The sequence below is a fragment of the Microtus pennsylvanicus genome, chromosome 13, assembly GCF_037038515.1.
Source record: "Microtus pennsylvanicus isolate mMicPen1 chromosome 13, mMicPen1.hap1, whole genome shotgun sequence".
Taxonomy (NCBI): domain Eukaryota; kingdom Metazoa; phylum Chordata; class Mammalia; order Rodentia; family Cricetidae; genus Microtus; species Microtus pennsylvanicus.
This window is the reverse complement of record NC_134591.1, coordinates 59,592,780-59,619,283: the sequence shown is the minus strand read 5'-3', so window position 1 is coordinate 59,619,283 and position 26,504 is coordinate 59,592,780.

Sequence of the window (26,504 nt, the reverse complement as noted above, 5' to 3'; positions counted from 1 at the left end):
ATAGTCTCATTTCTTTTGCTCCTGGAAATGGATTGTCCTAGCCAGCCCCACGGAAGCCTACTCTAGACTCAGCCTCTAGCTGACAGCCCATATGCAACCGTCAGGTCAGGTGGAATTAACCAAAACAATCAGTCCCCTCATTTTACCCAGAGAATAACTATTGTGCATCATTGCTCTTATGAGTATTGATTTATCAACGAAGAAAACCAAGTGCAGACAGGTTGAGTAGCTTACTCAGGGTCATGATGCTGGTAAGGGATCCAGGGGAGGTATTGAACTCTGGACGTTGGTTCCAGAGCTTTGACACCCACCACTTTACCACAGATTACCTGCTATGCTCATCTCCATCATTTTTTGTGGGGATTCTTACAGAATCTTCTAGAAGGTGTAAGTGCCCCTGGTCTCATATTCAGCTACCATCTAACACTTTCTAGAAGACATCCTGGGCTATATCACTCTGACTAATGCTTTTCAGAGAATGAAGACCAGGGCCTCCAGCTGGGCCACAAATCCCTGCACCGTCTGCCCCCTGCGTGTCCTCTTCCGATTTTATTCCCATGGAACTCTGTTCATTGTACACCCAGGGAGTGTTTTATACCATTTTATTATTCTGCTGCATCTTGGTGAATTCAATCCCTCTTTCCTCCTAACATCACTCTTCATCACCTAAAATGCCTACTCACGCAGCTCCAAGACAAAGCTTTTCCCACTTGCCCAGGCCCTTCCCCTGACTCCCAAAGCATCCAGGCTTTCTCCCATCATAGCATCGATCACCCCAAGATGACACCATTTATCTGTACACCTATCTCAACCAAATGACCACAGTTCCTGGAGGCAGGATCCTGTTTTAATGCCCAATCTCTTTTCTTTTCTTTCTTTCTTTCTTTCTTTCTTTCTTTCTTTCTTTCTTTCTTTTCTTTTCTTTTTTTTGTTTTTCGAGACAAGGTTTCTTTGTGGTTTTGGAGCCTGTCCTGGAACTAGCTCTTGTAGACCAGGCTGGTCTCGAACTCACAGAGATCCGCCTGCCTCTGCCTCCCGAGTGCTGGGATTAAAGGCGCGCGCCACCACCGCCCGGCCGTCAATCTCTTTTCATATGGCCAATAAATAGAGCCTTGATACACACTGCTTAAAAAGAGGGTCAGAGGGCTGGCTTAGCAGTTAACACCACTTTCTGTTCTTACTGAGCACTGAATCTGGTCACAAAACACATGCTGGGCACTCAGAGCTTCTGGTAACTCCAGCTCAAGGGGATCCAATGCCGCTGGCCTCCATGGGCTCCACCACTCACTTACAAATACCACCACACACGCACAACTAAATATAATAAAACAGTCTTAAAATGCTGTTAGGTGTGAATGCTCTTTCCTGGTAGCGTGGTGGCACAAACCCAGATAACATCACTTTCAGGGCTCTGCCCTTGGCTTCTCATAGGAACTGAGCAACTCAGCCAGGACCCTCTTCTTGCAACTGACACTAGAAGCCAAGAGTGACTGGGTTTCAGCATCCAGGTGTCTTCATCTCTTTCTTCTCTTGCTACCCCAGCTACTTGGGTTCTTTCGCATGCTGGAGACAGCTTCATCACAGGCCACACCAGACCTGGTTCACCTCTGAGACACCATTTGCTGTCACCTTGGTATAGCTGAGATCAGGCATAGATGTTTCAAGAGACACCTCTATTCATGAGATACTAGGAGCTGGTGACAGTAGGATTCTGTGTCTCCTTAGCACCTATGTGGATCTAGGTGCTAAGTGCTAATCTGTAAGCTGCTCTATAGTCTCTTAGATGACGTGTCATGCCTGGGCTGGGGATGGCCCTGGACTGAATGCATGAGTGAGCAGATGCACGCATAAATAAATGGATGAATGGATGAATGAATGCATGCAAGAATGAATTAGTGCGTGAGTGCCGTGCTGGGTGAGGATTTGGCTCAGTTCTCTCGTCAGAATATTGCTAAGAGCACCACCTGCATCAGGGCTACTGGAAAACGCCTTCTGCATGAAGCGACTCGTAGGAGGAGGCAGGAATTGCTCCTTCAGGACCTCCCAGCGCACAGGATGCCTCACGGCCAGGTCTCAGTCAGAAGGAGAAGCAGCAGCAGCATTTTCCAGTGGCCAGAGACTGGAATTCCAATTCTCCACTTGAAAGGACAAATAGCACCAGCTATAGCTGCTCCAGCCCCCAGGGTAGTTCTGTGAAAGGCTGCCAGGGAATCTGCCAGGTGGTTTATTTATTTATTTCATTATTTATTTATTTATTTAGCCTGCATTGGTGTGTAAATGACATCTAGTTGCATTGCCAGCAAGAGGAAGGTTTCTGCTTGGCTTAAGCCCTGGAAAGCCACTTCCAGCAGCCCACCACGCCCGCGGTCAGCAGCCCACCATGCCAGCAATAGACAGCCCACCATGCCTGCAGTGAGGTCTGCTTCATTGTGCATGCAGACTCACTTTCCTGTTCTGCTTCACGAGCCTTGGCTATTTATTGCTCATGCTGCAATGCATGGGCTGCTCCCTCTTCTGCAAAGCCTTCCTTGGGCCGTGGCTCATTTCTCCACACCTCCCCCTGTCACTCAGACTGCATGAACCACACATAACCTCCTCAGTAGCGGCATTCATGCATTCGCTTGAGCTTTTGCCACATAGCCATCACACCAATGCTTGTAGGCTTAACCCAGGCAAGCATTTATGAGCTGGCCACTCAGTAGGTGGTCCTGTCGGTCTCCTTTGGGGTCCGTCCTGCATCTCCAGGCATCTCTCTGTCGGGCAGGTTTGGTGGGATCAGCCACAGAGCCCTGCATCCTTGGGTTCTAGCTTCATTGCCGTACAGATGCCAGGGCAGGGGAAAGTGGGAAGTCGGGCACGTCCCATTTGACCTAGTGAGTAAGGCAAGCCACAAAGGCCAGCACTAGATTCAGGGTGTGGAGACAGGCTTGACTCTCCTGGAGTCTCTGCTGCAAAGAGCTGTGCAACCAGGAAGAGAAAGAGCCCAAGGCCATTTCCAACCACAAATGACCTGATACTTTCATTACCTAACCAGTGCCTAGTAAGGATTCTGTATGAAGCTAGAGTGTAGAAAAATGAGTCCCCTCACACCATCTAGGGAAAACATCTAGCGTGTAGTCTACAGTAGCAGCTTAGGAGTCTTCAGAGTGGGGTCTGAGTTGTGTCTGTACTTATTCATCATGGGATTTGGGGCAAATCATTTCCATCTTTTGAGCTTTCATTTTCTCGTTAGAAGAGTAGGGAAATTGGGGCTGGAGAGACGGCTCAGTGGGTAAAGAGAACTTTTTGTGAAACATGAGGACCCGTTTGAATGCCCAGTGCCCATCTAAAAGACATTGAGCATGGCTGAGTGTGCCTGCACCCCAGTATTTGGGGTGAGAGCCAGGTGGATCTCAGAGGCTTGCAGGCAAGTCAGCCTAAGCCTAGTCAAAACAATGAGCCTCAAGTTCAGTGGAAGACAGTAAGACAGAGAATGATAGAGAAACATCCAACATCTTCCTCAGGCCTCCACATCCATAGGCACACATGTGCCACATTCCCCTAAACATCCGTTAAAGAAGAAAAACAGAAATGTTTATTATATCAACAACAAGAACCAAAGGACTCATGCATCTAACACCCTTAGCACAGTGCCTAAGTGATATAGAATCAATGCTGAATAAAACTGGCTTTCATTGTGGTTGTCATTAAAAACAATGCCATTGTGTCACCCGCCACTTGCTAGAGCCATGAAATGCTCACCCCCAAATTCCTGTACTCCAGCTTCCCAAGGAAAGACTGGAGGCAGGGAAATATTTATTACGGTCTTGTTTATGACGGGGAGAAACACGAAAGCCGCATAAATACCCGACAGCACGGGGTTGGTTAAATGGAGTTTAGTGTATCGACCCAAAGCATCGCATTAAGGGTGATGGAGTGTCCGTGGGCTGACACCGAGAGATGCGCGTGATGTTTCATCAAGTCGAGGGAAGGTGACAAAACAGCGTAGACTGTGCTGGCCCAGCCATCTGTGAAATACATGTATGTGTCGACACAGGGACGTTCCAGCAGCTGTGAACATTCAAAGGTGTAAAAACCAGCGAGAGCGGGGTTATAGGACTCCTCGGCTCTCCACTTCATTCCGGCTTTCCTGACTTTTCTACAGTTTAATACATTCCTGTGCTAAGTTATCTTCCAAGTGGCAGCAAGAGGGGCAGTTGGTAGTGAGTTTGCCTTGTGTGTATGAGGCTCTGAGTTTGACCCTCAACGCCACCAAAAGGAAAATGGGGGGAAGGAAAAGAAGGAGGGGAGGAGAGAGGGAGGAAGGGAATGGAAGGAAGGAAGGAAGGAAGGAAGGAAGGAAGGAAGGAAGGAAGGAAGGAAGGAAGGAAGGAAGGAAAATTATATATAGTGGTGGAGGGGCTGGAGAGCTGGATTGGTCATTAGGTGTGTACCCTGCTCTTGAAGAAGATGCAAGTTTGGTTCCCAACACCCACATCAGGCAGATTAGAACTGCCTGTAACTCCAACTCTAGGGGATCCCACACCCTCTCCTGGCCTCCTTAGGTTCTATGTGTGTGCTCCATACATCCACACAAAGAGATACATACACACAGACCTTTTAAAGAGGGGATTATTTAAGAGTTTTTTTTTTTAAAGCTGCCATGGAGAGCCATCTCTAGGCCACTATCCAGGCAGGTTTCAGAACACTGCCATGTGCCAGGCTCTGTTCTTGGCACCCAGAACTCTTGAACTTGCGAATGCTTGGTGCTGTGCAGGTACCAGTGGTTTTTAGAATTCTCCAAGAACTACAAGGATCACTCCTGATGGGGCTCATTCCATGACAGCATCAAGGGTAATGGGCAATTGCTTCATGCTCTTCCCATGAAGAGCTCCAGTGGTTCCCGTGAAGCTGGTCTGGAGCAAGGAAAGGGTCTATTGTCAGGAACTGCCCTGCTCCCCTCCCAAGATGCTCTAGTGATGACTCAGGCACCCAGGCTGGAAGCTCAGACCTTGGTCTGGGTGCAGCAGAAGATCTGGCTCCTCTGGGGTAAATACTCCTTATCCCGATCTTGTGGATCAAATCAATGTCAGAACTGCTGAGGAGGAAGAGACCCACCTAGGGTTAGGTGTGCAAATGTATATGCACAAGCTTTTTGAGGTTCAAGACCATATAATAGCTGTCGTAATCTCTCCTCTGGGGTGTGGGTAGGGGATAAACAGTCCATCCTGGACAACACCATCTCTCTCCATCACACTCAATTCCCCAGCATCCTTGGGTCTGGATCTGTGCACTTCCATAGCTCAAGCAATCTCTGTTAGACCCTTTCTCATTGATGTGCATATTCTTCCCCTGTAGGGTCTCGTGACTCAGTACTAAAAGGAATGAGCATCCCCAGCCACTTAGACAAGAGGATTTTTGATGCTATCCAAAGGTACTTGCCACATCAGAAGTGAACACTCCAGCAGAGGTGGGCTAGCTTGATGAAAGATCTACAGATGGCTTCAGGCATCTGGAAAAACAGTGGTTGCTAGTATTGCACAATGTCTGGGAGCTTATGGGCCATGGGAACGAGGGATTAAGGAAATGGAAAAGTGACCTGGTATGGAGACCAATACATTGATCTTTAAATGATTTCACTGAAGCAGTTTCCGCCCACCTCTTTGGCCCCATCATCAAGCTACATCCCTGGTCACTCAGAGAGCATGTCCACCATGGTGGCACCCTTGTCATGCCAAGTGCAAAGCCTTGTGGGCTTGTGTGGCTGTCATGCCTAATCATAATATTGTTAGTTATGAGGAAGTTTGGGAGCTGAAGCAAACTTTCTCCCACCCCCATTTGTCATCAAGTAAGGCTGACTGTGAGTCACTAAGTGTCATCTTGCCTTGTTTTCTATCTCTGCTGGGCAAACAACTCTCCCGAGCTTAAGCTAAGTTGGAACCCTTCATAAGAGAGGCCACCTGTTGGAATATGTTTCCCCATCTGAGCTCCAAATGGAGGAAATCTACCATTTTGCATGGGGAATGAAATTAGTAGCAGAGCCCAGAGTGTCATGTGCTTGATTCTCAGAACACACAGCAATGATGACTTCTGAGACGTATAGTGGAAAACAAGACTTCCACAGTGAAACTTTGTCCTTCCCTTCAGGCCCCTTCTGGCTCTGCCATTTATTGACTGTGTGAACTCTATCGTTGTCTTAGTTTCTTTGGTGTTCACATAATAAAATACTCTTGGCAACATCAACATAAAAGAGTAAGGGTTTATTTAGCTCACAGTTCAAGGCCTGTCATGGCCTTGAAGTCAAGGCACCAGGAGCTTGTAACAGCTGGGCACATTACTTGAAGAGAGCAGTGAATGCGTACATCTCAGCTCGCTTTCCCCACTCTTCCATAGTCTAGCATCCCTTGCCTAGGGAATGGTGCCTCCCACAGTGGCGGGTCTTCCCCCTTCAATTAATGTGTAATCAAGAGAATCCCCCACAGATATGGTCAGGAGAGTCTATCAATTAGTCCCAACCATTATAGGCTGAGACATGTCAATCTCTCTGGGTCTTTGTATTTTCATCAGCAGAATGAAGTTTAATAAATTAATCCATTTGACTTGCTTAGAATATTATCTGCTATACCTGCCATCCCAGCACCCAGAACACTGAGGCAGGAGGACTGCATTCGTTTAAAGCCACTTCCTGGGATAGATAGCAAGTTACAGACCATCTTGAAGAACAAAATAATACTCTGCCCTGCCTCAGCCTCCCCCAAAAGAATGCCACTGAGTAGAGAAGAATTCATCATAATGTGACACCCACAAATCTACAGTGAAAACTTAGGAAATTTCAAGGGCACAAAGACAGATCTGGGGACTACAGAAACAAAATGCAGCCTGGGTGAGTGGACTCCGCTTTCCTGTTTTAACCCGGCTGGGGTTGCATCTGACTCCCTGTCCACGGGCACACTCTCTGTGGACCAGCCAGCCATTCTGACTGCTCTTCCTTCCAGAGTCTGTCCTTCTGGAGTACGTTGACCAATCTCAGCTAAGCCCTGAGCACAGTCTGGAAACAACCCGCATTCCCATGGCTCCTCACTCTGCCTCCTCCTCCTTACTCTTGGTCACAAGCTTCCCTCTCAATCCCATGAGAAAATGGTGACTCTCTGAAAAGTTGTCCTGAGCATCGCCTAGGGCTGAGCTGACCCCCTTCCTGTGTAGAACTGCATGCGCATCCATCAGGGCTAACGCTTCAATTATACCCAGAGTCTCTTCCCCTCTGCCCTCAGAAGGATGCCCATTAATCCTGGGTCTATCTCCTCCATCTCATCCGTGACAGTTCATTCTCTAGGGTACCACTCCCATAAGCATCCAAACATCACTATGAAAAACAACAAGCATTGCTGACCACACCTCTCCTACCCCACACCTGTTCTCTCTATAGTATAGCTTCTCTGAGCATTACCTGGATGTGTTCTGTCCACACTCTTGCCTCCGACAACCTTGAACCCGCTCAAACAGTCTTCATTCCTGCTGCTCCACAAAGCAGCTCTTCCCAGTGACTCCGCGTGTTCCAATTCCAGGTCATTTCTTACCCATTTCAACCTCCCCACAGCAGCGGACAGTTATCAGGTCTCTGTGCCAAGAACCACTCTCCTCTTCATTTTAGATTCTCTTTTTGCTGTCATGGGCAGTTCTCCTCTTCCTCCGTGGGCTTCTTGTCTCTGTTGACTTTCAAGAACGAAGCACAGTTTCTCCTAGTCTTAAACTTCTCTATCTGAACTAAGTTATCTTATTGACTTTGTGACATTAAACAGTGTCTGGGCAAATGGTGTCAAGTATGTATCTTCACCTGGACAGCTCCCCCATAATATATATGTGTGTGTGTGTGTGTATGTATGTATATATATACATATATATATATTCATGTATATGATTATAGTGTATTTCTCTATTTGAATAGCTAAAATTGCACTTCTAGCCTGAAATATCCCAAATCAAACCTTGAGATCTGCCCCCTATTTCAATGTCTCCCAAAGCCTTTTCTAGCTCAGCGAATGGAAACCTCTTTCTTCCAGTTGCCCAGGCTCAAATTCCAGAGTTGTCTTCACTTCTTCCGTTCCTTCCATATCCACGCTGCCAGCTCAGCTCTCAAAGCTGGGCCAGAATCAAGCTATTTCTCACAGCTGAGACACTGCACTCCAGCCAAGACTTTATCTTCCCTTGCCTGAATTGTGATAAAGTAACTGACAAGCCACTCTGGAAGGAAAGGTTTTATTATGCCTCCCAGTGCGGGGAGATGAGCCCCTCCTGGTGAGGAAGGCCGGCAGCAGGAGCACAAGGCAGCTAGCCACGCGGCATCTGCAGCTGGGGAGCAGAGTGAAGGCTGGCGCTAAACTCACTTCCTCCATTTTACTCAGCTTGGGACCAGAGCCTAAGGAGTGGCGCTGCCCACGGGTGGGTCTTCCCACCTCACATTAATCTAATCTTGATAGGCCTTCACAGATATGTCTAAGGGCTTATCTCTTAGGTGATTCTAGATCCTTCTACATTGACAATCCAATCCGCATTGCCCATCGCCATAGCCTTCTAACTGGTACTCCCTCCTCCACTATCACCCTCCTGCACCCTCTCTCTGTACCCCTGCTTCTACGCCCAACCTACCTGCCAGGTGGGATTTTGATTGCTTAGAAGTACACATCATTGTATTCATGTATCAGTGAGATCGCATCATTCTCACAATGAAACCCACCCCCACCTTAGCCTTCAAGCTTGCCTTCATAATGAACTGAAGACCTTGCAACAACCCAGAAGGATCTAAGTTCTCCACCATCTTCTAGACCTCAGATCCTCCACCACCAGCCAGCACTTGGCCCTGTTCTAGCCATATTGACATCTTAATTCCTTGAGTGCATGGTATATCCCACCTCAGGGTCTCGGCATTTGAGAGTTTTGTTTCTAGAAGCATTTTTCTCTCACAAGATTCACTGCACTGGCTGCTGGCTTGTGTATCATCTCTTCAGAGGGAACTCTGAGTTCTTCCACCCCTACACACACACACACACAGAAAGAGAAAGAGAGAGAAAGAGAGAGAGAGAAAGAGAGAGAGAGAGAGAGAGAGAGAGAGAGAGAGAGAGAGAGAGAGAGAGAGAGAGAGAGAGCGCTTTGTTGTCCTCCATGGAACTCTCCCAACAGCAGAACTTCCCAATTCTTCTGCTGTTGCTGCAGCTCCAGAGTGTACACATGGAGCAGTTCTCACGGATACCTGCTGGAAGAAGGCATCCACTCCGCCAGGACCTTGTCCTGGGGCTACAGTGTTGGTTGGCGGTGAGGTAGGAGAAGCCACACAGCAGGAATTGACATTTCAGTCTAACTAGCAATGTCACTGCCTTCCCTTTGAAAATCTGTTCCCCTTCTTGCTTATCTGTGCCTCTTTCCCAGGAATGTGCCCACTCAGAGCAGGCTATCAGCCCAGGTTTCAGTGGCTTCTCAAACTAAGACTGCATAGCTCATCCTTGGTGTTGGGAGAGTGAGTGGCCTTTAGGTGGCAAGTCTGGGACCCAGATCTACCTTTCTTAGGATTCTGTTAGCTCTTCCAGCCTTGTTCTCCGCAGAAGCACTGTGGGTCAAATGGAAGGAGAAGCAAGCACCATGTACAGGGGGCCACATGAGCCAGGCCTAGAAGTGGTGAACACAGCCATTCCCATGCCAGTACCCAGAATTCAGTTGCATAGTCACATCCAGCTGCAAAGAAAGCTGGGAGACATTACCCAGTCTTGTATACAAGAGCAAAAGGAAGGGATTCTGACAACTCGTCATTGAGCTCACTGAAGGACCACTTTGGTTTGTCCAGGTCACATGACAAACTCCATTTCTTGGATAACCTGAGATGCATTAAAACCATTCTGCTTCCTTTTATCTCTCCCCAAATCCCCTTCTCCACTCTTTATTACGGATTCCATTAGCTAACTCTGCCATGGTGAAATGCTTCATGTGGATTTACTCAGGGAGTGAAGGCTTCTTCATTTTTTTCCAGGTTCTATTGATGAAAGTTCACTTCTGTTCTAGCTGAGATCTGAGGCAGTGGGGGCTTAGCAAAAACTTCCATCCAATTCCTCTGTTGTTATTCATTAGGGAGAGAAGCCCAGGCAGACACTCTGGCATAAGCCAGAGCCTGGAGGCAGCGTAGAGTCCAGGGTGGCAGAGGAGAAGCTATGGCCTGGAGGCTTGGCACAACGACTCTGGAATCTGCTAGTGCCAGCTGGGTGAGCTTGGACAAGTTATGCAACACCCAGGGCCGAGTTCATTTTTTTTTGTAAAGTGTGGATGTTGGAGGCGTTGATCTCGCCAGCTTATTATGATGGGGATTGAATGAGCTGACACATCTGGGGTACTTAAAGCCGTGCCTGGTGGATGAATTGTGATTATTGTTAGTCTGCGACCATAATGACACCATAAATTATTGGCCACCCTTGGCCTGGGCCCTTGCTTCTGAGAGCTCATCCTTCTAAGTCTGTGTCTTTTGAAACCAGTGGCCAAATGACACAAGCGCAGCCATCAGGGACAGACTGCATCTTTGCTGCCACGTGGGCTGCAGCTCCTTTGACATTCCCCTACATCCCTGCTTCGGCCCCACGGCCCAGCTTCTCTTATGGCCTGTGTTTGGAGGGCTTAAACGCTCCTCAGCGTCGTGTCCATCTGTCCACTCCTGGCCTGTTTTCTCATAACCCCGCTTGCCTTGTGCTGTGTGGGTCAGAGTTACAGTTAGTAGACCACCGTTTCTGGAAATCCTTGCTCCGCTGTAGTGTTTAAATTTCGTCATGGATTTGTAGCCAAGCGACTCTCTGAAGCCAGAGTGACACTCATGAAAAGGAGGCAGTTTGGCCAGGTTCTCTTATGCTCCCTTCCCCAGGCAGAGAGGCTGCTCTCTCTGCTCCTCGAGGACTTATTCGAGACTGCTAGGGGTCAAGGAGGCGACCAGGAGTATGTGAGGACCTCTGAAAACAAGAAGTCTCAATCAAGGGAATCTCTGGGCCCAACTCAGCCTTCTGGTCCAAGCAACAAGCAGTAAAACAGGTCTTTAAACAGAGGGATCTGACAGCTGATGGCTCTTCCCGTGATGAGGGTGCAAGCCCAGAGGAGCTAGCTTGCTACTGGCAGCCTTGTGTGGTGTTTACCTATGGGAGGAGGCTAGAATTAACCCTTCATGAGTCCAACTCCAATTTAGCTCTACTTATCTATCCATTTAACCAGTCCGTCAAGAGTTTAATAAACGCTTATTCTTATTGTGGATTAGGTACTGAGGTTACAGTTGGAAACACCATGGTAAATAAAGTTGCTTCTTTTCCTGAAGGGGCACACACACACACACACACACACACACACACACACACACTATTCCATGAAACCTCGGAGAAGAACAAAAGAACAATAAAGTCTCTATAGTGATCAAATGAACTTTAAGTTTGGGAAAGATTTTTTTAATTTATTTATTTATTAAAGATTTCTGTCTCTTCCCCGCCACCGCCTCCCACTTCCCTCCCCCTCCCCCAGTTAGTTCCCCACCCCCATCAGCCCGAAGAGCAACCAGGGTTCTCTGCCCTTTGGGAAGTCCAAGGAACCCCCACCTCCATCCAGGTCTAGTAAGTTGAGCATCCAAACTGCCTAGGCTCCCACAAAGCCAGTACGTGCAGTAGGATCAGAAACCCACTGCCATTGTTCTTGAGTTCTCAGTAGTCCTCATTGTCTGCTATATTCAGAGAGTCGGGTTTTATCCCAGGCTTTTTCAGCCCCAGGCCAGCTGGCCTTGGTGAGTTCCCAATAGAACATCCCCATTGTCTCAGTGTGTGGGTGCACCCCTTGCGGTCCTGAGTTCCCTGTTCGTGCTCTCTCTCCTTCTGCTCCTGATTTGGACCTTGAGATTTATGTCCGGTGCTCCAATGTGGGTCTGTGTCTCTGTCTCCTTTCGTTGCCTGATGAAGGTTAATATTCAGGAGGATGCCTATATGTTTGTCTTTGGATTCACCTTCTTATTTAGCATCTCTAGGATAGCGAATTATAAGCTCAATGTCCTTTATTTATGGCTAGAAACCAAATACGAGTGAGTACATCCCATGTTCCTCTTTTTGGGTCTGGCTTACCTCACTCAGGATAGTGTTTTCTATTTCCATCCATTTGTATGCAAAATTCAAGAAGTCCTTGTTTTTTACTGCTGAGTAATACTCTAATATGTATCTATTCCATACTTTCTTCATCCATTCTTCCATTGAAGGGCATCTAGGTTGTTTCCAGGTTCTGGCTATTACAAACAATGCTGCCATGAACATAGTTGAGCATATACTTTTGTTGTATGATAAGGCCTCTCTTGGGTATATTCCCAAGAGTGGTATTTCTGGGTCCAGGGGTAAGTTGATCCCGAATTTCCTGAGAAACCCCACACTGCTTTCCAAAGTGGTTGCACAAGTTTGCATTCCCACCAGCAATGGATGAGTGTACCCCTTTCTCCACAACCTCTCCAGCAAAGGCTATCATTGGTGTTTTTGATTTTAGCCATTCTGACAGGTGTAAGATGGTACCTTAAAGTTGTCTTGATTTGCATTTCCCTGATCGCTAAGGAAGTTGAGCATGACCTTAAGTGTCTTTTGGCCATTTGAAGTTCTTCTGTTGAGAATTCTCTGTTCAGCTCAGTGCCCCATTTTATAATTGGGTTGATTAGCCTTTTATGGTCTAGTTTCTTGAGATCTTTATATATATTTTGGAGATCAGACCTTTGTCAGTTGCGGGGTTGGTGAAGATCTTCTCCCAGTCAGTGGGTTGCCTTTGTGTCTTAGCGACAGTGTCCTTTGCTTTACAGAAGCTTCTCAGTCTCAGGAGGTCCCATTTATTCAATGAGGTCCTTAATGTCTGTGCTGCTGGGGTTATACGTAGGAAGTGGTCTCCTGTGCCCATGTGTTGTAGAGTACTTCCCACTTTCTCTTCTATCAGGTTCAGTGTGTTCGGACTGATATTGAGTTCTTTAATCCATTTGGACTTGAGTTTTGTGCATGGTGATAGATATGGATCTATTTTCATTCTTCTACAGGTTGACATCCAGTTTTGCCAGCACCATTTGTTGAAGATGCTCTCTTTTTTCCATTGTATACTTTTAGCTCCTTTATCGAAAATCAGGTGTTAATAGGTTTGTGGGTTAATGTCAGGGTCTTCTATTTGATTCCATTGGTCGACTTCTCTGTTTTTATGCCAATACCAAGCTGTTTTCAATACTGTAGCTCTGTAGTAGAGTTTGAAGTCAGGGACGGTAATGCCTCCAGACGATCCTTTGTTGTATAAGATTGTTTTGGCTATCTTGGGTTTTTTTGTTTTTCCATATAAAGTTGATTATTGTCTTCTCCAGATCTGAGAAGAATTTTGATGGGATTTTGATGGGGATTGCATTGAATCTATAGATTGCTTTTGGTACAATTGCCATTTTTACTATGTTGATCCTCCCAATCCAGGAGCAAGGGAGATCCTTCCATTTTCTGGTGTCCTCTTCAATTTCTTTCTTCAAAGACTTAAAGTTCTTGTCAAATAGATCTTTCACATTTTTAGTTAGAGGTACCCCAAGATATTTTATGTTATTTGTGGCTATCGTGAAAGGTGATGCTTCTCTGATTTCCCTCTCTGTTTCCTTATCCTTAGTGTATAGGAAGGCCATTGATTTTTTGGAGTTGATCTTGTATCCTGCCACAATACTAAAGGTGTTTATCAGCTGTAGGAGTTCTTTGGTAGAGATTTTGTGGTCGCTTATATATACTATCATATCATCTGCAAATAACGAGAGCTTAACTTCTCTTTTCCGATATGAATCCCCTTGATCCCCTTATGTTGTCTTATTGCTATTGTTAGAACTTCAAGCACTATATTGAAGAGGTATGGAGAGAGTGGACATCCTTGTCATGTTCCTGATTTTAGGGGGATGGCTTTGAGTTTTTCTCCGTTTAACTTAATGTTAGCTGCCGGCTTGCTGTATATAGCTTTTATTATGTTTAGGTATGACCCTTGTATCCCTAATCTCTCCAAGACTTTTATCATAAAGGGGTGTTGAATTTTGTCAAATGCTTTTTCAGCATCTAATGAAATGATCAGTTTATTTATATGATGGATTACATTAATAGATTTTCGTATGTTGAACCAGCCCTGCATCTCTGGGATGAAGCCTATTTGATCATGATGGATAATTTTTCTAATGTGTTCTTGGATTCGGTTTGCCAGTATTTTATTGAGAATTTTTGCATAGATATTCATGAATGAGATAGGCCTGTAATTCTCTTTCTTGGTTGGGTCTTTGTGTGGTTTTGGTATCAGGGTAACTGTAGCTTCATATAAGGAATTTGGCAATGCCTTTTCTGTTTCTATATTGTGAAATACATTAAGGAGTATAGGTATTAGCTCTTCTTGGAAGTTCTGGTAGAATTCTGCATTGAAACCATCTGGTCCTGGGCTCTTTTTGGAAGGGAGATTTTTGATAACAGTTTCTAGTTCTTCGCGACTAACAGGTCTATTTAGATCGTTCACCTGGTCTTGGTTTAGCTTTGGTATATGGTACTTATCTAAAAAAATGTCCATTTCATTTGCATTTTCTAGTTTTGTGGCATACAGGCTTTTGTCAGGGAAATTATTAAAGTTTTGCTTTTAACATTTAATGTCCAGGGTATTTCCTGGAAGTAAATGCTGTAGCAAAACCATTTAATTTATACTAGTTAACCTAATAAAGCCGCCTTTGATAAACTAAAACAGAATAAAGGTTATATTACTTTAAAAAAATTAAAAGGGATGTAGTGGTCTTAATGGAACCAACAAAAAATCCAGAGCGTGCTGAATAGGGTTGTTTTGGTTGTACGGCACCGAAAAGGACCGATTAGTAAGAAAGGGAGTTTTTGGGATCCTGGTGGGTGTAAAGAATCCAGAGAAGAGAAGAACAACTGTCAAGAGCAGCAGGACCACATTGGAGAGACTGGGGAGCAGCTGTCCCCAGCCTCCCTCCATAAAGTCAGCACTGAGATGGAGCTGAATATTTTTTTAACTCTTTGGGGAACCCACCACCCAGCTTCCAAGTAGATACATGGAGACTTATTCTTACTTATGAATGTTTGTCCTTAGCTTGGCTAAGCCTTTTTCTTCCTTTATTAAATATGTCTTTCTTTTCTTCTTTCTCCATGTCTGGCTGTGTGGCTGTGTGGCTGTGTGGCTGTGCGGCTGTGTGGCTGTGTGGCTGGCCTCCTCTCCTTCTCTTTTTCTTACTCCTCTCCTCTCCCTTCTTCCTTGAGTCTCGATTTTTCCTCCTATTTATTCTCTCTGCCTGGCAACCTCACCTATCCTTCTGTCTTGCCTTGCATTGGCCATTCAGCTCTTTATTGGACCAATCAGGTGTTTTAAACAGGCAAAGTAACACAGCTTCACAGAATTAAACAAATGCAACATAAAAGGATGCAACAATTCATTAAACAAATATTACACAGCAAAAACAAATGTAACTCACCTTAAACTATTGTTCCACACAGTGAGACTTTGCTCCCAGAGCTAACTGGCCTACTTTGCTTGTTCCTTATTTCTGATCAATCACAAGAAATCTGTCAATCAAGACTAAGAAGGAGCTGGAACTAGGTGGCTCAGCCCTAGACTTTAGCTGTCCATCCTTAATGTTGTGCTCCTCGAGTGGCGGGAACCTTGGACTGAACTCCAGGAGGCTCTTGGGTTGCTTAGGAAGGCGTTCATCTATAAGTAAGAGAAAATTAGTTCAAATTACCTTAACTGGCTTGCGAATCTCACACCATAAGGCATTTGGAGGCAGGGAACTTCCAGGAATGGCTGTTGGGTGGGGTCAGAGATGAGGTCTCTGAAATCTCCTTGGATTTACCTGTGTGGTTGGTTTCATAACTGAAGGGTGGCTCCTTGGGCTTAGCACCCAAGCCCAAGGAAGGAGGAAGGAAGAAGAAGGCAGGAGACAGTTCTAGCCTTGAGTTTCCCCTTTATCAAATGAATACAAGATTCCCAGAAGTATTAAGTTTTCCAGGCAGATAAGGTTGGCACCAGATACCCAAAGGATCATCTTGCTTGCTGGGAAAACCAGGTCTTACATCATTGTACTTGAATTAGAAAACTAATCATGGTCCATCCCTAAAAATTGGGAACATCATCACCCTGAACAAAGTACAGCTTCAGTAGGCAAGGAAAAGAGGGAATGGGCATTTGAAGAGCACTAAACAGAACCTGCTTACCCTTTACCCAACAATTCAACCTTGAGACTGTGGCTGTAGTAGGTACCCTGTGCCCTAGGTGAATACATGAAGCGGGGATGCTTGAGCTCAGCCTGGGCGTTTGGAGGCTCCATGTGCTCCAGGGAAGTGAACTGGGGGGGGGGGGGAGCAGGTGCAGTCTTGGCCCTGCTGGCCTTTCTTCTGCACACTTTTCAGATGCTGCAGAGCCCTTGGACTCCTCCCACAGGACTCCAAGGAGTGGCTGGTTTCCAGGACTCTCCACCTTCACCAGTCTTTAGCCTTGGTTTTCAGGGCAGCTGCAAATCAAAGCTTCTAATGTGCTCCCAAGCCAGGCCTTGGCAAGCCGATAACGCGGCAGAATCTGAGTCTTGTCCACCTACTGGCGTGTTCTCTGTGCCTCTTTGGAACAAAGTCCCTGGGAAGCAGTGGGAAACAGGGTATCTTGTCTCCATTGCCCATCTGGCTTGCGTATCCATGGAGACAGGGTCCTGACTCAGTTTCTCTCTTGACATCTCTGAACCTTACCACAGACACTGTTGAGTCTTTGCTGGGGTCCCTTTGTCTACCCAAACACTGCCCTCTGAGTTGCTGCTGCCGCTTTGACTATTGTTGCTCCCAGTGCGTGACTATATTTTCTAGGGACTTGCCCTTGTCCCAGCAATGTCTCAGGGGTTGCCTTCAGTGACTGGCTGGAATCTCTGTGTGAAAACATGTCTCTTTGGTCTAGCTGAGTAACCATGCTAGGCTATGATTTACTTGTTGAGGTAGACAAGGCCTAGACCCTACCACCTCCGTGGTCTCCCCAAGATGAAGCTGCTCATTCTGCCTAAGTACAAAACTCTCAGGTCAGCAACAACTCCCCCCCCCCAGCCTCTCCCACTCCTCAGGACCACTTTCCAGCCATTATGCCTCCACCTTCCCAAAACCCACCTCTTCTGTGTCCGATGCCACCTGACCATATCATTCAAAGGGACTGAAGGTGTATCCCACGGCACAGCAATTCCCACATACAGAAGTATTAGTGTGATGTGGAAGGGCATCTGGAAGCCCTTGTGGGAGCACGGTTGATAGCAATAAAACAAGAAAGGAATGGAAATCATCTAAGCATCCACCAACAGAAAGCCAAGCAGAAAAATCTGTAGTGTCACGAGAGACCGTCACACCCGGTGGGAGAAGGTGTTTGGTATTCTCTTGAGCCACCGTGGGAGTGGGTGCATGGTATGTAATGGTGAGCCTAGCAGGGAAAAAACTGACTGTAAACAAAAGGAGTATGAGCTCATTTTGTAAAAGCAAAAAGAGAAGATGCATGTGGATGTCTTAAAGACGAAAACGATCTTTGGGGGTGAATGACCTTTGTTTAGCGATGATGCTGTGGTTGCTGCTCTTGCCTTAGCCAGGAACTGCTCAGAAGAACCTGCTGATCTCCAGCGTCCATAATAAGAGGGCAGAAGCTATCAAGCTCCTGCTACAATATCTGGATGCTTGCTTTGTCCTCCTGGCAGGAGTCTAATAGACCGCAGTAAAATTCAAAGGCTCTGAGAAGCCCATTTATGAAGCTCTTTAAAACAGACTTCTTGAAGTTGTGTATGGGGTGGACAGGGTGGCGTTCCCATCTCGTCTCTAGACCGAGAGACACAAGCAGCGGGTATGTCCTGAGCGAGAAGCTTGTCACAAAACGAAAGCCTGATTGCTTCTCCTTCTCAGGTCAGCCCTGCCTCAAATTGAAATAAAATAAATCCAGTCCGTTTCTTGTTAGTTGGGGACTGGTGGAAATTCATGAGACAGAGACCTATAAGGGAAACTATAGGAAGAGGGTATTTTGATGAGGTATTGAATGCTTTCGTGATGTTTGCCAAGGCTGCTAGAAGCATGTAATATCTTTGTGATAATGAATATTAAAAGTGAATTTAAGGGCTGGGGAGACCGCTCAGGAAACAGGGTGGAGGCTTGAGGATCTGAGTTCAGATCTCTAACACTCACATGAAAGGCCAGGTGGGGCTGCAGAAAGAGGAGAAAACTGGAGTTAACTGGCCAGACTGGCTGAGCTAGTGAGCTCCAGACTCAGCAAGAGACTTTGTCTTAAAAGAATAAGGTGGGCCGTGACTAAGGAAGACAATGGACACTGGTCTCTGGCATCTGCCCAAAGATGTGAATATAGCCAAAGACAGTTTATAGAATGAGAAAAGAGCTTCACCAACCTCACATGAGACAGAGGGATGATCTCCAAAATATACAAAGAACTCAAGAAATTGGTTACTAAAGGAACAAATAATCAAGCAAAAAACAGGGTACAGACCTAAACAGAGAACTCTCAACAGAGGAATCTAAAATGGCTGAAAGACACTTAAGAAAATGCCCAGCATCCTTAGACATCAGGGAAATGCAAATCAAAATAACTCTGAGATTCCATCTAACACCTATAAGAATGGCCAAGATCAAAAACACTGATGACAACTTATGCTGGAAAGGATGTGTGGTAAAGGGAACACTCCTTCATTACTGGTGGGAGTGTAAACTGGTATAGCATCTTTGTAAATCAGTATAACAATTTCTCAGAAAATTAGGAAACAACCTACCTCAAAACCCACCAATACTGTTTTGGGGTATATACCCAAAGGATGCTCAATCATACCACAAGGACATGTGCTCGGTTATGTTCATAGCAGCATTGTTTGTCATAGCCAGAACCTGAAAGCAATCTAAATGCCCCTTGACTGAAGAATGGATAAAGAAAATGTGTACATTTACACAATGGAGTACTACACCACAGAAAAAACAATGGCATCTTGAAATTTGCAGGCAAATGGATGGATCTAGAAAACACCATATTGAGTGAGGTAATCCAGACTCCATAAAGACAAATATAATATGTACTCACTCATAAGTGGCTTTTAGACATAAAGCAAAGAAAAACCAGCCTACAATTCACAACCCTAGAGAACCTAGACAACAAAGAGGACCCTAAGAGAGACATACAATACAAGGATCTAATCTACAGGCAAAGTAGAAAAGGACGAGATTTCCTGAGTAAATTGGCAACATAGGGATCATGGGAGAAGGTGGAAAGGGAGGGGAGAAAAAGGGAGGGGAGTGGAGAAAAATATATAGCTCAATAAAAACAAAACAAGAAAAGGAATATAGCCAAGACATTAACACTACACACATGGACACACATACACGAACATGTGTGCATATGCGCATATTCACACAAAGAACTGAAAAGGCACCACATTGTGCTTACAGTGTGGCTCCTACATGGATCCACTAAAGGCTCTTTTCCAGCTTAGTGGCACCTTCAGGAAGTGAAACCTTGTGAGTAGTTTTCTACTCACTATACTGCCACTATACTCTTTTTTTAAAAAAAATTTTACTTATGATTTTATTTTTTTAATTTATTTATTTATTATGTATACAGTGTTCTGTCTGTTTGTATGCTTGCTGGACATGAAGAGGGCACCAGACCTCATTACAGATGGTTGTGAGCCACCATGTGGTTGCTGGGAATTGAACTCAGGACCTCTGGAAGAACAGTCAGTGCTCTTAACCTCTGAGCCATCTCTCCAGCCCCCTGCCACTATACTCTTGAAGAAGGTAGTGGGGCCCCTCTGCTTTGTACCCCTTTAACACCCCAGCTGTGAGGTAAATGGCTTTGCTCAAACATCATGTTACCTTCCAATCATGGACTGGAAGCTCCAAAACCATGAGCCGAAACAAACCTTTCTGATTTATAAATTATTTAACCCAGCCATCTATTAAAACAACAGAAAGCTAACCCAGCCCATCATGCCTACAGTATAATTAGTGCCCAGCCAAAATCCTGGCACAGAAGGTATGGAAGAGTGTAGTGGTCAGGGACAAGGACTCTGGAACTAAACCATCTGCTGGTTACCTTTGTGACCTTGGGAAGTTTCAAAATGTCTCTACGGATCAGCTGCAATTTGTGACCCAGACAATGCCAGTGGACTCCATTCATAGGGACCACAGTGAAAATGGCAGGAGCCCTTGGAAACTCTGCTCTTGGAGCTTTAGTCTTTAAACCAGAACAATACTGATGCCCACCTCCTGGGTGCTCAGCCCATCAATGCATGTGAGGTACATAAAACTGCGGCTGGAGCGTAGTAGATAAACGATAACAGTTATCCAACACCGTCACCTCATCACCACCAGGGTCAGGATCAGCACCACCCATCACCGATGAAGGCTTCGGTGTCTACCGCGGGTGGAGAAACCTTCCCCTGAGAGTTAATGGCTTGATAGAAGCCATGCTGGCAGGCTGACAGTCTCAGGGTACTCCAGGACAGGAAGGAACTCTCCATGTTCCTGGTCTCTCCACATCCAAATCAACTTTGAGCTCTGCCTCTGGGCTTTGTTTGGTTGGATCAAGAAACTCCCCTTCTAAAGACTCTGGACTCTGAAAGCTGTTACCTTTCTTGGGCATAACCGTGCTTCAAGGACACTTCACCCAAATTAAAAGAAAACAGCCTGCAGTGTGGAATTGACTGACCTTTAATGGCCGAGACTGACAGTCTTTCTAAGGGGGTTTCCAGAAAGGTCTACTGTTACCTACAATCCCCAGTGCATCCCAAGGAGCTTGGTCTTCATCATGGGCCCATAAACAAGTCACCTGAAGCCAGACCCTCTGTCATGAGTTCCTAGACAAGTCTGCTTAAGTCAGATCCTCAGAAATAGAGCAGAAATGGATGCGTCACGCACAGCAGAACCTGCACAAAGATGCAGGAGGCATTAGGGTCACACCCTGGTATCTTCTTTCACTGGGGCAAACCTGGCTGTTAAGGGGAATGACACTTATCTTTCTCCCAGAATGATCTATCCAGGGAATGAGAGCAGGGATTGGCATTGCCCATCCTGAGGCGTCTCCACTTTGGCTTTCTGCAACTGGTTAGTTTTGCAAAGTTAAGGGAAACACAAAAAATAGTCAGATTGCAGGCCAGGTCCTGCGTTCATCCTCGGATCCACTGAGGACTTAGTTGGGCTGGTGGTGTTAGGGCTGTAAGAGTGTCAGATGGCATCCGGCATGATATGAGAGGCATCTTCCTGGAAGGGAGTTGGTGTGTTTTGTATAACATCCTTACCTTACCTTCCCTCCCCTTCATCATTTCTCCTGTGAATTCACTTCCCACATCTCTTCTCTTCAGCCTCGTAGATTCCCAGGTGGCTGCCTCCTCCACACCCTTTCCTGCTGTGGGCAACAGCTAAACAGACATGGCCTCACTGTGCTCTGGAGACTTCGCTGTCATCCTCCGTGACATCAATGTGTCTGGACTCCATGGTCTTCAGAGCCACTGTCCTATGTCAGTCAACTTTTTGTTAGATTCTTTTGAAAGCTAGAGAAATTAGAATCTTGTTTTACTGTGTGAACTTGGGGGTACTAAAAGGTATTTAATCCAACTCCTATGAGGTTTGGAACTTGTGTTAACAATGGGAACAGGACAAACGAAGTACATGAATTAGTCACTTGTGTGTCACCAGGGCCAAAATATTGGACAGTGTTGGGACCAATTGAGTCCTGGCCTTCAGCCGCTCTTCCCTGTCTAGAGCCTTCTAATTGAAGTTACTAGAAGCTGTGCCTAGCCTAGAGGATCAGAGGATGGGATTTTCACCTGTTGGCCATTGACTGTAGGGTATTTAAGCCTCCATGGTGCTATTAAAGAGGGGCTTTTGTACCAACCATTAGAAGTCCGTGTGTTGGTCTGTCTCTACTTGTGTTTTCTCAACCTCCAGCCCCTTGCCTGAAGCTCACGAACTGGATTCTAGCGCATAGAGCGCAGACGGGGTCGCGGTGCGCGGCAGGACGGAAACATTTGATTGGAAATAAAGCATATTGTTCCTAAAGAATGTCACTGTGAAAAGACGTGGTGGGGTCTATGGTGGCAGAAACATGTGGCAGGGACTCCTCTGCCACAAGGCCCTATCTGCTGACAGGTTCCATAGCCACTGAAGCAGCACCGCACACTAGGGGTCAAGTCTTTAAAATGACCCTACATTTCAAGTTCAAACCACATCAGCATGCAACACCCTTCTCTGCTACCTTACCGAAGACCTTTTCTAGACCACAGACTCCTGGATGCATGAAGCAAACACATTCCCTAGTTTCAAGTGATGCTCTTATGTTGAGTCCCCAACAGGCTGGGGATATAATTCTCCCATTCCTTAGAGATAACTACTACGCTATCGTTTCTTACAGCAAGGTGCCGGCTTGGAGTAGAATAATAATCATAACGATCATGTTGCTAATAACAATTATTATTTAACAAGTATAAGCTATAGGCTTGTAATTGTCTGTGTGTTTTACCCGCACAGTGACATTTACTTCAAACCGTGTTGGCGAGCTAGCCTAAACCTAAGGATGTAGACTAAAGCAAAGAGTTTGATCTGTACCCTCCCCCAACCTCCTCTTTCTATTAGGGGATTTAGTAACCTCTGCCTCTAAATCCCATCCCTCTGGAGGTGCATGCCCAAAATATCCTTACCTTCCCATCTTCCTTGGCAGCTTAATTGCCCAGCAACTCATTTGGAGCCTGCAAAAAACTCAGATTCCCGTGTGCTCCTGCTCCCCCCCCTCTGCCCCTAGCGTCTTCGGCACTGCATCTGAATCACGCTATCAAGCCCTTGATTAGATATCGACTTCTAGAAATTGATAATAACACTAATAGCAACTACTGTTTATTGAGCCCTTACTAACAACATCTGCTTCTTTGCACAACCACCCTGACTTGGCAGCATTACAATTCCCATTTTACAGGTGTGCACGTTGGACAGCCAGTCATTTGCCAAAGGTCACTCAAGTACTAAATGTCCCAGCTGAGAGTTGTGCCTCAATGTGCCTCTCTGCAAAAGCTATGCTCTTAACCAATGCTTTTGGACCATTTGTTTTGATAAGGCAGAAATGAGGAGCTGAGGAAGATGCTCAGTAAAGCATATGCCATGGAAACATGAGGACCCAAGTTCGAGCCCCGAACACGGTGGCTTATACTTGTTACCTTGTTCTATGCAGGCAAGGCAGATGATTTCCTAGGGCTCTCTGACCTAATTTGTGAGCTCCAGGTCCAGTTGAGAGATCTAGTCTCAATGATCAAAGTGGTTGGCTCCTGAAGAACAGCACTTGAGGTTGCTCTCTGGCTTCCACATGCATGTACATACACTTGCATATGTAACACATGTGTATGACCACCCACAAATGAACACAAAAACACACACACAGATACACAACAAAAATAAAAGAAGCAACAACAAATTGGCAGAGATGGTTTGAGGACATGGGTTTTTCTAACAGAGGGCATTCGTGTAAGGGAATTTCCCCTAAGAAGACAGTCCCAGTTTATCAGTTACCGATGACAAAGGGCCTCTGCTGGATATGGAAACAATACGTTAAGAATGGGAATAAGAAATGGCAAACTTCTCTAATGTGAATTGAAAGGTTGGAACCTCAGATAAGAAGGCCCTCCTACCGAGGGACTGATGAACTGAGGAAGTACAATTAAGACTTAGGAATTGTATCCAGTTCTTCTTAGGATTTTTTTTTTTTGTACAGAGTCTTACTATATAGCCCAAGATGGCCTAAAAATTGCAGTGTAGACAAGGTTGGCCAGAACTCCCGGAGATCTGCTTGCTCTGTCTCCCAAGTGCTGGGACTGAAGCTATGCACCACTATGCCTGGCTCTTCTTTGGGAACTTTGAAGTGGGGTAAAGCTGTCACAACTCCTGGCCCAGGCTATCAGCAGATCTTCTTGTCACTCTGGAGAGGATGCCCTACAAAGTTCTCGACTAACTATCCAGTTCTCTCTCCTGATGTGGCAAACTATACATTCTAGTAAGAGAGTCTCACAGGAAATCCAGTCAGCTCCCCCAAAGCATTGATTAAGGGGGAATTGACGTGAGAAACAATGAACTTGCAGAAGAGTTCAAGGGACAAAGAACAAATTATTGGACTAGCCTTTTATATCAAAATAGGAGTATTTGTCACAGAAATGTAAGTCTCTCTGTCTTGATCGTATCCCAACATGTCTCTCATGTACTTACCTGAGCAGAGGGAGAAAGAAAGCAAGTCACCTGCTGTGGAATGTGCTAGAGAGGTAAGATAGAGCCACGTTCTTAGACTAGATACTGAGGAATCTCCGATGTCTCTTACACAATCAGGGGTGAATGCTAAGAGCAGGAGACTTGCTTACCAAGCAGTCCAAAACTGGAGGCAGATCAGGACAGAAGAGGCTTGGTTTGTCACACAAGCTCTTAACCTGAAAGGGAGGCGCTGGCAAATGCCATTTCTCCTCACACTGATTCTCGGTCAAATCGGAAGTTATATCAAGGGCCAGCCCAACCCTCGACTGTATCACCCACAGACTTTGTCAAAAGGCCAAGCGCTCAGAGGATGCTAGAGGGCCGCCATGTTTCCAGTAAGTCCTCAAAGCCACGCCCAGGAAGTCCCTCCCGCATTTCCCCCACCACACGGCGCCCTTGCCGTACCCGTTTCTGGCAGCATGCCGGCTGGCTACAGTTTTCTTACACCAGCTACCTTCCTTCGACTCATGTGCCGCATGCCTCAGTCTGTCTCCTGGATCTAATGAGCGCTGAAGAGAAAGGCGCCGGGGTTTCATGAGATTGGAAACTTCCCTCCATCCCTTTGGTCTCTTAGATATACATATTCAGTTATGTGGGGCTGAAAAGAGATCATAAGCCTTGCTTGGATTCTTTCTGATTCCTAGCCCCAGTGTGCCTTCCTTTTGCTTTTGAAGTTGACACAGACACTTGTATAACACAGATTATACATCTGTGGGATTTTAATTAATATATGGGAACTCAATTCACACATGCCTCCATGTAGGCAAACACTGTGCCCCTTTTCAGTGCATTCTAGGTATATCATCTATGTCTTACCATAGGATCTGCTCCACGCTATGCTTGACAAAAGGGATGGATGGGTGGATGGATGGATGGACTCCTTCTATGTAAACTCAAGGTAGAATACCTCTACTTCTTTTCATTTTAACCTGTCTCCTGGGACTTTCTTTTCCTCTGCGTTCTCAGCCAAGGCTTCAGAAGGGGTCATCAGACTTTAATCCCCTCTGTCCCTGCCTGCCGACCTCCTGACTTCAGAAGAAAGCTCTTCATTTGAAACTTCTCCAGCTTTTCCGAAGACAGGAGCAGAGAGAAATGGGCCCTTCATTTAGCTGATTGAACCAACAAAAGAGAAGTTTGAGACAGAAAATGAATATAGATCCTGCTCCGGCAATTAGAGGGGAAATCAATAGAAGATCATCAGCGGCATGAGCCCTGCGTAAGTCAGCGTCTCCGGGGAAGGGTTGCCAGAACCGCGTTCATTTCGTTTCTGTTTTCCTAACTTAATCCCTGACAAGAGAAGAGGGGGAGGTGGGGGGTGGAGGGGGGAAGGGGGATGAAGGGGAGGGGCTTGCATAGGGCAGGATGGATGCAGAAAGGAAACACAGACCACGGCCCCGGTGCATGATGGGTAAGTTCATGGAAAGAAAAGCCTGATCTGGTCTCATGCAGCACCATATGTGACCATAGTTCTGGGACTGATTGCAGAATGCACGCATGCTATGTGTTATATCACACTTTTTTTTTCTTGATTTAATCAATCCCCTACAGAAGCAACATCAATGGGAGTTACTTTTTATTACTTTAATAAAATACCACAACCAAACACAGCTTAAGGAAGAGTTTGTTATGGCTTATGGTTCCAGAGGGCCAGATGGCCATAATGACAAATGGCGGATGGCAGCAGGTGAGGGAAGCTGAGAGAGCACACCTCAGTCTCACACTTAAGCAGAGAGATGGGCAGGGCAATGGCAGGAACCCAGCTGCTCCCGGTGATGTACTTCCTCCTGCAAGGTTCCATCGCCTGAAGGTTCCATAACCTCCCCAAGCAGCACCCCTAACCAGGGACAAAGTATTCAAATACATAAGCCTGTGGAGGAATTTCCCATTCAAATCACAACAGGGAGAAAGGGGTATTTTGGTTCACATCCTGGAGGGTGTGGCAGAATGGCTCTGGCAAGGGCTTATGCTTGGTGCTTCTTACATCATGGCAGATGGGGCTGGAGAGATGGTTCAGAGGTTAGGAGCACTAGCTGCCCTTCTGGAGGTCCTGAGTTCAAGTTCCAGCACCCACATATTGTCTCACAATCATCTATAATGAGAGTATGGTGCCCTCTTTTAGCGTGAAGACAGTACACTGTTTACATAATAAACATCCTGACAGATCAGGGAGTGGAGAGCTCAGAGCCAGAAGAGGACATCGTCTTC